Source organism: Bos taurus, chromosome 1, assembly GCF_002263795.3.
Source record: "Bos taurus isolate L1 Dominette 01449 registration number 42190680 breed Hereford chromosome 1, ARS-UCD2.0, whole genome shotgun sequence".
NCBI lineage: Eukaryota > Metazoa > Chordata > Mammalia > Artiodactyla > Bovidae > Bos > Bos taurus.
In genome coordinates, this window is record NC_037328.1 from 148,236,916 (window position 1) to 148,250,799 (window position 13,884).

General features: G+C 42.2%; 1 long non-coding RNA gene across 1 annotated transcript in view; it reads right to left on the reverse strand.

Moving 5' to 3' along the window:
* The window catches only part of LOC104971070 (uncharacterized), a 114,470-nt gene that overhangs the window by 92,603 nt on the left and 7,983 nt on the right, over positions 1-13,884 (reverse strand). Inside the window, exon 2 of the long non-coding RNA XR_001501674.3 lies at positions 7,137-7,261. This is a non-coding gene — a long non-coding RNA (uncharacterized lncRNA). The remainder of the gene's footprint in view (positions 1-7,136; positions 7,262-13,884) is intronic.

A 13,884-nucleotide genomic window follows, 5' to 3' on the forward strand; every position in this document is an offset into this window, starting at 1 on the left:
GGAATCATGACATGATCTGTGTGCATGATCTGTGTGCTGCCTTTCCAAGTCATCGGTCACCTTCTAGGACACCCCAGCATCTTCAAATCCAACCTGTCCCCGCAACAAACATGCCCTCAGATTCTCTTTCAGGACATGGTGGCCCCATCTACTCAGCTGCACTCACTGGAACCCTACCCATGTTGGAAATTCCTCCCCTCCACCCTTACACAACCCATCGTGCAGACTTCTTGGTTTTTCTTCCTCCTGATTCCATGGGCTCCTCTTAACCCTAACCTTCACCTGGCCTGAACAAATGTCACCTTCCTCCTCTTCCAGAGGCAGCCTTGCAACTGGTCCCCTTGGCTCGGCTCTTTTTCCAATCCCCATCACTCTCCAAAGAGCAGCCAGTTATCTTCCCAAGACAGAAATGGCTCATATTATTCCACGGTAGCCTCAACCTCTCCAGTCGTTTCCAGTTCTGCGTTGATTACAAAGACCCTCATCCTCAACCTGCCCAACAAGACCCTCCTGTGTGTATTCCCCCTTGCTAATGCATGCCCCCCGTTTTCTCAGCCCCTACACGATGGTGACACTGCCTCCTTCAGTTCTTCAAACACTGTGCCTCACTCAGAGCCTTTGCAAATACCGTTCCTCCTGCCTCCCTCCCTTCACCACTTCCCTCCTGCATTTCATGGAATTCAGATGGATTTTCCTCAGGAAAGCCTTCCCTGAGACATCCTTAACTACCTCATCCAAGAACAACTGAGTTCCTTCTCATTCTTTTTGTAGCATGGTTGCCATCTCAGTGTCTTTATGGCATGATCTGACTAATCTCTGTCTTTATATCTAGAGGAAGGCCAGGAACCACGTCTGTTTTCTTAATTATTTTCCTTGTGGCTATAGATGAATGTTAGATGAATAATTGTGTTGGATGGATAGACAGAAGGATGGAAGGATGGGTGGAAGACTAAGTGCAAAAATATTATAAATCCATAAACCAAGTACATCTTTCCAGAAGAAGAGATGAATTTCAAGTGTAGATAAATGCTAATGGGTTTATACCACATTTTCAATGTTTTAATTGCCTTAAATAGTAATACATTCACAGGCTTCAAAAAGACATTCATTGAGAAGCTTTGTTCCTACACTGTATCTGTCTGTTCTGTTCTTTGCCACCCTTATAAGGCACCCTATTGCCTTTTAAGGTGCTTGCAGCCTTGAAATTAAAAGACGCTTACTCCTTGGAAGGAAAGTTATGACCAACCTAGACAGCATATTAAAAAGCAGAGACATTACTTTGTCAACAAAGGTCCGTCTAGTCATGGCTATGGTTTTTCCAGTGGTCATGTATGGATGTGAGATTTGGACTATAAAGAAAGCTGAGTGCCGAACTTTGGCAAATCTTAAAATAAGATTACGAAACATCGTGGAAACGTTTTATCTTTTTATGAAATCAACCTTTTTTGGTTCTGTTTTCATCATGGCACTTGCACAACTATGACTCATGAATTATGTGCGTAATTTTTTATTTGAGGTCAGCCTCCCAGGTGGTACTACACTGATCTGTTTACATCCCAATGCCCCATAGATTAAGGGGCGCATAGTAGGTGCTCAAGAAAATATCGATGCTATCTTTGTAACAGAACCATGATTTCATCATCTCGATGGATCACCGAGCTGTTTCAAAAGCACTCTGCTTCATTTCCCAGTTTTGTTATTACACTATTATTAAGCAAGATGCTACAGGGGTGAAGGGTACGGGGTACCTCCCTGTGTATATTTTTTTTGCAATTTCCTGTGAACCTATGACAAAAAGCAGAGACATTACTTTGTCAACAAGGGTCCCTCTAGTCAAGGCTATGGTTTTTCCTGTGGTCATGTATGGATGTGAGAGTTGGACTGTGAAGAAAGCTGAATGCAGAAGAATGGATGCTTTTGAACTGTGGTGTTGGAGAAGACTCTTGAGAGTCCCTTGGACTGCAAGGAGATCCAACCAGTCTGTCTTACAGGAGATCAGTCCTGGGTGTTCATCGGAAGACCTGATGTTGAACCTGAAACTCCAATATTTTGGCCATTGATGCAAAAAGCTAACTCATTAGAAAAGACCCTGATGCTGGGAAAGACTGAGGGCAGGAGGAGAAGCGGACAACAGAGGATGAGATGGTTGGATGGCATCACTGACTCAATGAACATGGGTTTGGGTGGACTCTGGGAGTTGGTGATGGACAGGGAGGCCTGGCGTGATGTGGCTCATGGGGTCGCAAAGAGTCGGACACGACTGAGCAACTGAACTGACTGAAGGCACCTTACTTCTACTAGTATCTTATATCCTTTGTTTTCTTCACCCAGACATAAGCAAACACAAATATTAATATATGTTCTTAGTTTTGCTTTTTCTTACACAAGAGAGAGTATGATATACATACTAATATACACACTGTCAGTTCACTGAGAGCTCCTCGCTCTTCTAAACAAGCGCAGGATGGTCCATGTATTTAACTCTTCCCCTCCTGCTGTTTTTGGTGGTGCTGGTGGTGTTCTTTCAAGCAACACTGCAATGAATGACATTGTGCGTGTGTCATTCTGTACGTGTCCAGGTCTGACTGCAACGTCGTCTTCTGCAGAAGTGAGATACCTAAGTGTGAATACACTGGTAATTTTGCTAGATTGCCATCCATATGTATTTTCAAATTTCATTTTAGAAATCCATAATCTTGAGGAAAAGAAGTAAGTTAGGGAATAGTGGAGTTAGCCTCAGAGCCAGAAATGTCTGGGTTTGAAGGTTCACTCTATTATTTATCAACTATGTCAACATGGGTTAGGTGACCTCTCGGGGCCTCAGTTTTGTGGCTTCAAACAATTCTCGAGCCTCCGTCTTCAGCCAAGACTCTCTTCACTTGTCCAGGTGCCAAGTGAACACCTCCCCTTGTGTGCCCCACATCCTCAAATTCAACTATTCAAAGCAAAACTCACCGTCTATCCCTTAAGCTGAATTCTTTGCCACATTCTCCAGTCATCCAGAGACACAGAGACTTGGGAATTTTCTTCTGCTCTGTCTCCTTCTCCCCACCTTCCCAATCCAGTTACCAAATCCTGACCACTCTTTCCCCCACAGCTTTCTGGAATCTATTTTTTCCTTCATTCAAGTTCAGTCATGTCCCAAATCAGCTGTTCAGAGCTTCCAACTGGACTGTTACAAAAGAGACCAGGCTAGTTGACCTGACTCTGATCTCAGGGCCTTTCGGGACAATCTCTCTGATCAGCCATAAAGTTCATTCTCGAACAAAAACCTGGCCTTGTTCCTCCCTTGATGAAAGCCACTTGTTTGTCCTCCATCTTCTGTGAGCAGGTGTCTAAATAAATAGCACATAAGCCATGAAAACCACAGCCTTCTCTCTGCCTCACCTCCAGCTTCTCGCAGCGCCTCCGGCGACAGCAAACTTCCGCCTTCCTCTGGGAACCTGTCTCGCCCAAGCAGATTTCTCTTTGCACAGGGAACTCTTCCTGTATGTTTTTCACTCACTTACTCATTCAGCAAAATATATTTCTGAGTGCCTACAATATGACATGTATCTTTTTTTTAATTTCATTTTTTTAAACATCAGAAACATTTTGTATTGGGGTACAGCCGATTAACAATGCTGTGACAGTTTCAAGTCAACAGTGAAGGGACTCAGCCATGCACATACATGTATCCATTTCCCCCCAACCCCTCTCCCACCCAGGCTGGCACATAACATTGAGCAGAGCTCCATGTGCTATACAGCAGATTTTTGTTGGTTATCCATTTTAAATAGAGCAGTGTGTACATGACCTTCCCAAAGTCCTTAACTATCCCTTCCCCCTGGGAACCTTGAGTTTGTTTTCTAAGTCTGTGAGTTTCTTTCCGTTTGGTAAGTAAGCTTCATTTGTATCATTTCCTTTTAGATTCCATATATAAGGGATTATGATATTTATCTTTTAATTTTTAAGAAAAAGGGTGTCTGGCATGCTCCAGACCACTGGACCCCTAGGAGCTTCACTGATGCAATAGATCCCTGAATTTTCACAGGATTAATCTCCCATCTCTGCTAAACAGTGTCTTGCCAAGGCAGTATTTCTCAACACCGTTACTGTTAAAATTTGAGGACAAACAAGTCTTCATTGGAGGGTGAGGGTTGTCAAGAAACAGAGTTGGGAGGTGGGAGGGATTTTCAAGACATGAGTATACCTATGGTTGACTCATTTTGAAATGTAGCAGAAACCCACACAATATTGTAAAGCAATTATCCTCCAATTAAAAATAAATAAATTCCTTTGTTTTTTATAAAGATCAGGAGAAAATGAAATAATATATGTGCTGTCAGAAAACAGCTGTCAATCTAGAATTCTAAAATGACTTACCTAAATTACTATCCAGAGGGAAGATGAATTCAAGACATTTTCAAACACAGAGAGTTTTCCACTCCCAAATCCCAGTGAAAAGAACTTCTGAAAGATTAACTTTGGCAAGAAAGTGAAGTCAAGAGGAGTAAGTGAGCTAGAAGTCTACACTGAGCAAAGAAGTCAATAAATGTCAGTAAATCCAGATCTAACTGCCTGGACAAATAGCAAAGATAACTAATTGGAAGTGGGAAGCTAAAGAATGGAATAGTAACAAGATCTGTAGTTTAGTTAACCATATTGTATCCATGCCAACCACCTGTTGTGATCATGTACTCTGGTTAGATAAGACGCTATCGTTGGCAGAAGTCGAGTGCAGACTTCTCAGTACTCTTTTTTTTTTAACTTCTCGTGAGTCTAACATTATTTCAGATTTTAAAAAACTCTGAATTATAAGTGGAAAAATAACATTCATTTTGTTCAGGAGGCAGAGAAAGAGACTGGTCAACCTATGGTTGACTCATTTTGAAATGTAGCAGAAACCCACACAATATTATAAAGCAATTATCCTCCAATTAAAAATAAATAAATTTCAATTAAGAAACAGAGTTAAGTGGATGGATTTTGAAGTTTACATAGTAAATCCATTCGAATAATCCCAACTTTTTGAGCCTACCCTTTCTTCATACTCCACCACCTCCATCTTATCAACTGTAGGTCATCATCCTGCCTAAATGTCAAGGAGTCACTTCTACAGACCAGCTCCGAGTGACCATGACAATCTAACACCCTCAAGACCCCTCCTGCGTGTCTTTGCTGGTACACATTTGACAGTTGCTATTTGTCCACTCAGAGAAGGCAAAGGCACCCCACTCCAGTACTCTTGCTGGAGAATCCCATGGATGGAGGAGCCTGGTGGGCTACAGTCCATGGGGTCGCTAAGAGTCAGACACAACTGACACGTAGATTGTTTTCCTTGGAGAAGAGTGTAATTCCCCACTGAAGCTGTGCTCAGACTCTGGCTATTACCTGGAAGACAACAAGGAATGATGGGGACTGACCTTGAGAAAAACAATGGTGAGCTACAAAGCATCTCCTCCAGGAGGTCATGGTATGATCCCCTGAAGGGGAATCTGATCTCTGCTAGTTTTGGGGACAGCTTCTGCCAGCCAGGAAGCTTCAGGTAGTTTGGGATCCAATATTCTCAGGGGCTTCCCAGGTAACTGGTAATGAAACTACCGGCCAATGCAGGAGATGCAATAGACGCAGGTTCGATCCTTGGGTTGGGAAGATCCCCTGGAGAAGGAAATGGTAACCCACTCCAGTATTCTTGCCTGGAAAATTCCATGGACAGAGGAGCCTGGCAGGTTATAGTCCATGGGGTCACAAAGAGTCGGACATGACTGAGCAGCTGAGTGCACGCATGCCCACGTGCACACGCGCACACACACACACACACACACATACATTCTCAGTTTCAACCAGGCATATGTAACCATCCTAGGTCTCAGGTTCTCACTCTTTCCATATCAGAAAATGCTCTTTGACACTGAAGAGCTGTTAAGGCTGAGCATCTGTTCTTTACATTTCTAACATAATCAGATCCTCATTTTAAAGTGGGCTTCCCCTGTGGCTCAGCTGGTAAAGAATCCACCTGCAATACAGGAGACCTGGGTTTGATTCCTGGGTCAGGAAGATTCCCTGGAGAAGGGAAAGGTTACCCACTCCAGTATTCTGGCCTGGAGAATTCCATGGACAGTATAGTCCATGGGGTCGCAAAGAGTCAGACATGACTGAGCAACTTTCACTTTCACTCACATTTTAAAGTTGCCTGCTTTGCAGATGTAGGAGATGAGAACCCCCTTTAAAATTACCCCAGGAATACTCTGACTTCAAAGAGAGCCTCAAGATAGCACCTGTCATTTTCCCTTTTTTTTTTAAGATCTTTTTTATTTATTTTTTTTAATTTTATTTTATTTTTTAACTTTACAATATTGTATTAGTTTTGCCAAATATCGAAATGAATCTGCCATAGGTATACCTGTGTTCCCCATCCTTAACCCTCCTCCCTCCTCCCTCCCCATACCCTCCCTCTTTTGCAAGGCTTCCAGAGCCTTCAACGGGGATCACCCCACATCACAATCCTAACAGTTCTCATTGCCCTCCGATGGATACAGTGCCAAAGTGAGCTGACATCTCCAAGCTTTTCCTCCATCGTATCCTCATCCTCATTAACTTCAGATAAAAGCTTTAGTAATCATGACGCTACAATGCGTGGGAGGTTGTCACCACATACCCACCCCTGCCAGAGCCCACCAGAGGGTCCTGTTTTCTAGAGCCAACCTAGGTTCCAACTTTCTTGGCCCAGATCCTCTAGACAACAGACCCCGGAGCATAGGTTTATTTGTTAACATTTCACTGAAAAGTGTGATCCTAGAGAAGGGTGGGCATGGGCAGAAGCGCTGCAAGGCAGGTGACAGGGAACTCTAATGCACGGCCAGCACTCTGAGTTGGCCAGAGCTTTGTGACAGCCTGGCTGACTGTGTGGCCTAGAGTGATGCTTTCAGGAAGGCTGTAGGACTGTTGTATCTCAGAACAGTCTCTGAGGGTGGAGGAGAAAGGAGAGAGAACTCATCGACCAGCCCCTTCCTATCCACCGCCTCCCATCGGGTGAACTTGTCCCCATGGGGTTTTAAACTCTCTGCTTCCAATATGTCTCCCAGCCTCCTCTGGAGCAATGGCCTCTTCTTGCTGGTCAGGCTGTATGGACAGTGGTGGCTTCAGTAACCTACCTTCACAACAGCAGGAACAGAGCAAGTCATTGCTGGGGCAGCTCCAGCCAAGAGGAGAGAGGGTTGTGCTGATCTGGGCAGGTTCAGAAGCTGAGTCTGGCACCAGCCTGGAGGACGAGCCTTACCTTTGGATTAAATAAGGTCAATGAGTTGGATAAAAAGAACATCAGCTCTGCACAAACACAAGATACAAAGACTTGCAAAATCTTCTCATATTCTTTTCAAATTTACGTCCTTAGTTTTCCTTTTTATAAGAAAGAAAGTTTTATAGCAGCTAAGATATTGACATTTCCTTAATACATTCATTGACCTTGAGAAACTAACCACAGATTTTCAGGGAATTCTACCTGTTTAACCAAGGAAGTTAATGTAGAAAGCCAGAAATGTTTTAAATTGTAAATTCTGTGCCACTGGGCACAGTCTTGCAGCTCATGACTGCTATTCCGTCAGATGGATTTTTGCTTTAACAAGTCAAACTGCATAAATTCTCCATTTCTATTTGTACTCTGTAGCCAAAGCTCCTTTAACACCTATTCTCCAACTGAAAGACATCTCTGACTTCAGAGAACTCTACCTGTGTGCTGGAGCAAAGAGTCAACTTGTCCGAAACTACAATTTGGCAAACTACAAGACAAGGGGCCAGAGAGAAAGGAAAGGATATGAAAAGTCTTCCAGGGGCTTTGCTGGTGGTCCAGTGGCTAAGACTCTGAGTTCCCAGAGCAGGGGGCCCAGGTTCAATCCCTGCTCAGGGAACTAGATCCCACGTGCCACAAGTAAAAGATTCCGTGTGCCACAACTAAGGCCCAGGGCAGCCAAGTAAATAAATAAATGTTTCTTAAAGGAAAAGTCTCTCATTTGTGCTAATTGTGAGGCTGAATTCTAGGGACTTGTGTGTTTTAATTGCAAAACCTACTATGTCTGACTGCATTACGGATTCTGCTCTCAGTGAAATAAAGTGAAGTCACTCAGTCATGTCCAGCTCTTTACAACCCCACGGACTGTAGACTGCCAGGATCCTCCATCCATGGGATTTTCCAGGCAACAATACTGGAGTGGGTTGTCATTTCCTTCTCCAGGAGATCTTCCCAACCCAAAGATCAAACCGGGGTCTCCTGCACTGTAGGAGACTCCTTACTGTCTGAGCCACCAGGGAAGTCTCAAGTCCCACCAGGAAGTCTGCTCTTAAAGTGGCATCAGAATGAACCACATCATATTTTATCTGGATTTGGAAAACTGCTCTTTACAGATACTACTGTAATGAGGAATATGGGATTAGCAAACTACTATACATAAAATAGGGCTTCCCAGGTGGCTCAGTGGTAAAGAATCTGCCTGCAGTGCAGGAGACCTGGATTAAATACCTGGGTCAAGAAGACCCCCTGGAGAAGGTAATGGCTATCCACTCCAGTATTTTTGCATGGAGAATTCCATGGACAGAGGAGCCTGCTGGGCTACAGTCCCTGTGCTTGAGAAGAGTTGGACACAACTGAGCAACTAAACAGCAGCATACGTGAAATAGATAAGCGACAAGGATTTACTGGATAGCAGAGGGAACATTATACCCAATATCTTATAATAACCTATAATGGAACAAAATCTGCAAAAAGAAAAATCATCATGTTGTACACCTGAAACTAACACAATATTGTAAATCAATTATGATTCAATTTAAAAAAAAGATTCTGAAGTGATATTTTTTTGCTAAGTGTAATTTTTTGATATGAAGTTATCACAATTTTTTCATGTTTTGTATTTTCAAATCTCTCCAAAAATCTTTCAGGAGACTATCCCTGTATTTCACATATTTGAATTTCGAGCATAGCATCCAAAATATGCCTCTCTCCTGCATTAAATGAACAATGCAATGAAATACGAACCAAAAGCAGAAGTAAAAATAAAAATGCATTCAATGACCTGAGGGCAAGTCTTCTGTTTCATGCTACCCAAGACAACTTGCTGTCACCATATTATTTTGGCTTTCCATTCAGTAAAACAACAGTCACGTGGCATTTGGACGCCAAGACAGGGCAAAGTTTAGAGCATAAATTTTCATTTTAGTCTTCCGTCCTCGTGAGATGTGACATATACACGGCTATCTTTGGATCTCTCGACTCAAAACACCCACTTGCTCCCTGCACGGACACAGGCCCCCAGAGGAACGAGACTGATAGCTCTGAAGTGGGAACAGCCACACAAATTGAACCTGCAGTTGGAATATGGGGTGCTTTTAGAGGTTTGAGGGGTTTTGCTTTTTTTTTTTTTTTCCAATAAAAACTTCCTGAATCTTTTACACAGGACCCGAAAGGGACTCAAAACAGCCAAACAGGAGTCACCCTTCGTTCCCAGCCACAGTGCCCTCTGCTGGGTATCTAAGAGGTCTCCCACAAGCCAACTTTGCTTCAGACCCGTAACTATTTTCTAATACTCACTTTCTGGAGTAAAGTGAGGAAGAAAATTACATAGGTAAGAGCCATGTAAGAGAGAAAAAGACCTCACACAGCAAAAGTATCCACTAAATCTTTGATGAGTGAATGAGTGAACATATCTGAGTATGACATGGCACACAGTGTCTTTTTGAACCTAAGATTCTACATAACCAGTCGAAGCTTTGGTAAGATAAATTAAGCAGTGTCTTTTTCGTCTCTTCTTAAAATATAGACGCTATCATACATTTTTAAAGTAATAAAACTAAAGTATGGAAAATAAGAAATGGAAGTTCTCAAAGTCTTATTTCTTAGATGCTATCTCCCGTAACAGTTTGCTGCATATTCTTGGCAAGAGTACTGGAGTGGGTTACATATTCTTTATGCACACATAAAATCCATGTACATATTTTTTATAAATGGAGTCCTATACTGCATTAATATTCTGTAAGTCACCTTTTTGGCCTTCTTGGCTGTACCACACAGCTTGCAGGATCTTAGTTCCCCAACCAGGTATCCAAGCTGGGTGGTGGCAGTGAAAGCTCCAAGTCCTAACCACTGAAGGGTCGGAGAACTTCCTATAAGTCATTTTTTAAATCTAAGTATCTATCACAGACATTTTCCATGTCAGAATATGTAGTAACTATACCTCACTTCTTCAAAGGCTGAATAATATTCCATAAGTCACCTGGCTGACCCCCTAGAGATGAAGTATAATTGTTAAGGTCGAAAATATAGACACTCTTTAAAAATACGTATGGTCAAATTTATCTCTAAATAATTATACCACCATCATCAATATTGAGTACTCTTACTCATCTTAATATGTGTGATATCATGGAGGAAGTGCTATTTCGTTGTTTTAATTTGTATTAATTTGATTATCAGTGAGGATAAGCAGCATCTCTTCTGCTTAGGAGATATTTATACATTTTCTTCAATGAATTCTTTTTTCATATCCTTTTTCCATTTTAAATTGGATTAGCACTGAATCCAATTTAAAGCTTTAACATGTTAATTGCCTTCTTACTGATACTTAGACACTTCTTATATTAACCTTTTTAAGTTACATGTGGTGAATATCTTTCCCAGCTTGATATGCTTTTTAAAGTTGGGGTTATATAGCTTTTAGTTATACAGAAGAGTTTTGTTTCAATGTTATCAAATATATCATTCTAAATCACTTGACTTCTGGGCCATATGTCATTCTTTTTCAGTGCTTTGCTCACCTCAACATAATAAAAATATTTCCTATGTATTTACTAGTATTTAAAAGATTTTTTTGTGTTTAGAACTATAATCATTTCAAATTTACTTTTGTATGTATGTGTTATAAGTTAAAGACATAACTTTCTTTTTAAATGTTTTAACTTCTTAAATCTTAGCTTGATTACTTTTTAATTTTACCAAATTGTGGCCAGATGTATAAAGATAATTTGTTCAATAATTTATCCTTTCTGCAGTGATGTAAAATACCTACTTTATCATCGACCAATTCTTCATGTATGTTGAAGGCTTTACGAGCAAAGACTGATGTTTTTAGAAGAATAAGCAATTCTGCCCAAGACTGCAACACAAAAACCCTGGCTGAATCTCCTGGTTCCTGGCCTGCGGCATCTGGACTCAAGACAGTAATGTCAGCTCTCAGCATCGCCTCATCTCTCGGTCTAATCCTGAGCCAACATTTCACTCTTTTCATAACTGTAACTTTATAATTCATTTTCCCATCCAGAAAAATAAAACTCCCCTTCATTCTTCCTTTTCAAACATTTCTTGGCTCTTCTAAGGGCATTTGCTTTTCCAGATTAACTTTAAAATCAAATCTGCAATACAGTAAGTCCCCTACACACAAACCTTCAAGTTGCGAACTTTCTAAGAAGCAAACATGTGCCAGCCCCGGTATGCCAGCTATTGTCCTGTACCACTGTACTTCTCAAGGTACTGCACTGTAGGATTAAAAGATGTTTTATTTAACTTTTGTCTTTGTTCTCTAGGTATTACTTGTGTGAAAGGTATTATCAGTCTATTACCATACAGTACTGTTGTGTTAGCTGTGTAGGTAGATCAATTGTGTTAGCTCAATACCTAAGCTAATTTTGTTGAACTTAAACAAAAAAATTGGACTTAAGAACACACTCTTGGACCAGAATTTGTTTATATGCAAGGGACTTACTGTAGTACAATCATATACATTCTGGTTTGGAAGGTTTCCTCTTTTCCTCTCTCCAGAGTACACTAAGCCTCTTCTTCGTACTGGCCATTGCATGTAGGGACCACTCTTACACTGGTTCCAAACACCAGAGAGCCCACAGTCTAAGATGGCATGGGCTAATAAATAGTACCTTTCTACAGTGGTGGGAGAAATGAAGGATGACCTGGATGCTCAAAGAAGAGTTGTCTAACCCAGATGTTCAGTTCAATTCAGTTCAGTCGCTCAGTCATGTCCAACTCTTTGTGACCTCATGAACCGCAGCACACCAGGCCTCCCTGTCCGTCACCAACTCTCAGAGTTTACTCAAACTCATGTCCATTGAGTCGGTGATGCCATCCAACCATTTCATCCTCTGTCATCCCCTTCTCCTCCTGCCTTCAATCTTTCCCAGCATCAGGGTCTTTTCAAATGAGTCAGCTCTTCACATCAGGTGGCCAAAGGATTGGAGTTTCAACTTCAACATCAGGCCTTCCAATGAACACCCAGGACTGATTTCCTTTAGGATGGACTGGTTGGATCTCCTTGCAGTCCAAGGGACTCTCAAGAGTCTTCTCTAATACCACAGTTCAAAAGCATCAATTCTTCTGCACTCAGCTTTCTTTATAGTCCAACTCTCACATCCATATATGACTACTGGAAAAGCCATAGCTTTGACTAGACAGACCTTTGTTGACAAAGTAATGTCTCTGCTTTTTAATATGCTGTCTAGGTTGGTCATAACTTTCCTTCCAAGGAGTAAGTGTCTTTTAATTTCATGGCTGCAATCACCATCTTCAGTGATTTTGGAGCCCAAAAAAGTAAAGTCACCCAGATGTAGAGCTTCAGAAAAGTTTCCATAGGAAGTGACATATAAATGTTGATGGAAACAATTATGGGAGTTAGCCAGAGAAAACAGAAGGAGGAGAGTATTTCAGGGAGGCAGAACAACTGGACAATAGGGAAGAGAAGGCACATTGAACCACAAGACCTGAAATATCCAGGGTGACTGGAAAATGGTGGCCAGGGCCAGGGGCCTAACAAGCTGTATGAAGGTGTCTGTGTTCTTTCCCAAGAGCAATGAACTGCCTTCAAAAGGGTTTTGAGCAGACTAGAGTAAAGGAAATGAGACATTGCGTAGTCATTGAGTACCCAAGCACGCCCCTTCCCAGAGAAGGCTAGCGCTAAGGACGCATTGCCGTGGACCAGTTCTGGCTGATGCGCTGTGAGTGGAAGTGATCCGTGGCGTCTTTATGATGAAGCATTTAAAAACTGACCCTCCCATCCTGGTTGCCACAACAACCTGGAAACCACATACAGAGACATTGGCTTCCCAAGATGGAAGCGGCCCGGATCGCTAAGTCCCTGCGTGGAGGACAGTGTTCTGAAGACTGGCCCAACCCACACCAGAATTTTCACAAGCGAGAAAGAACTCTTTATTGTGTAAGCCATGGAGTTCTAAGGTTTATGTATTGCTACAGTACAGCTTGGTGCTAACCTGACTAATAAGGTCTCCAAATATAAATCTGATGACTGAGGATCCAGCTTTTCAGAGCTCCCCAACGTCATTGAAAGTCCTCATCTTCAAAAACTAAGAATGCTCCTTCCTCTTTGGGGCAGAAAATGACTAATGTAGACAAGGCTATCCCTATGCCTTCTTAGGGGTTTACAAGCAAATCCACTAATGAACACACTGCACTACTGAGCGGGTGTGAGGTGCTTCCTGCACAGCATGTGAATAATCCACAATTTTCCATTCCCTCTCCTGTTTCAGTTGTACCTTCCTTTCTCATGTCTGTCTGTTCCTTCATCCCTGACCTGTTTCCTGTCTTCCTTGAGCAGTAAGATGGTCCTGGATGGTCCCTCAAGGGTGGTCACGTGACAGCTACAACCACAAGTATGCCTTTCCCTCCAGCCCCGCTGAACCCCCACAGAAAGTGGACAGACTTCTGAGCACTGCTGCGCCTGCAGGCAGAGAGATCCAAGTTCAAATCCAGCCTGCTCACTTCTTCTTTGTATGAAGTTTGAGAGTTGCTTGACTTCTCTGAGATTTCATTTCCTAGTCTGCAAAATGAGGATGGCAACTTGCTTGAGAGTGTTACCGAGGATCAGAGGAAACAATCAGTATAAAGTTCCC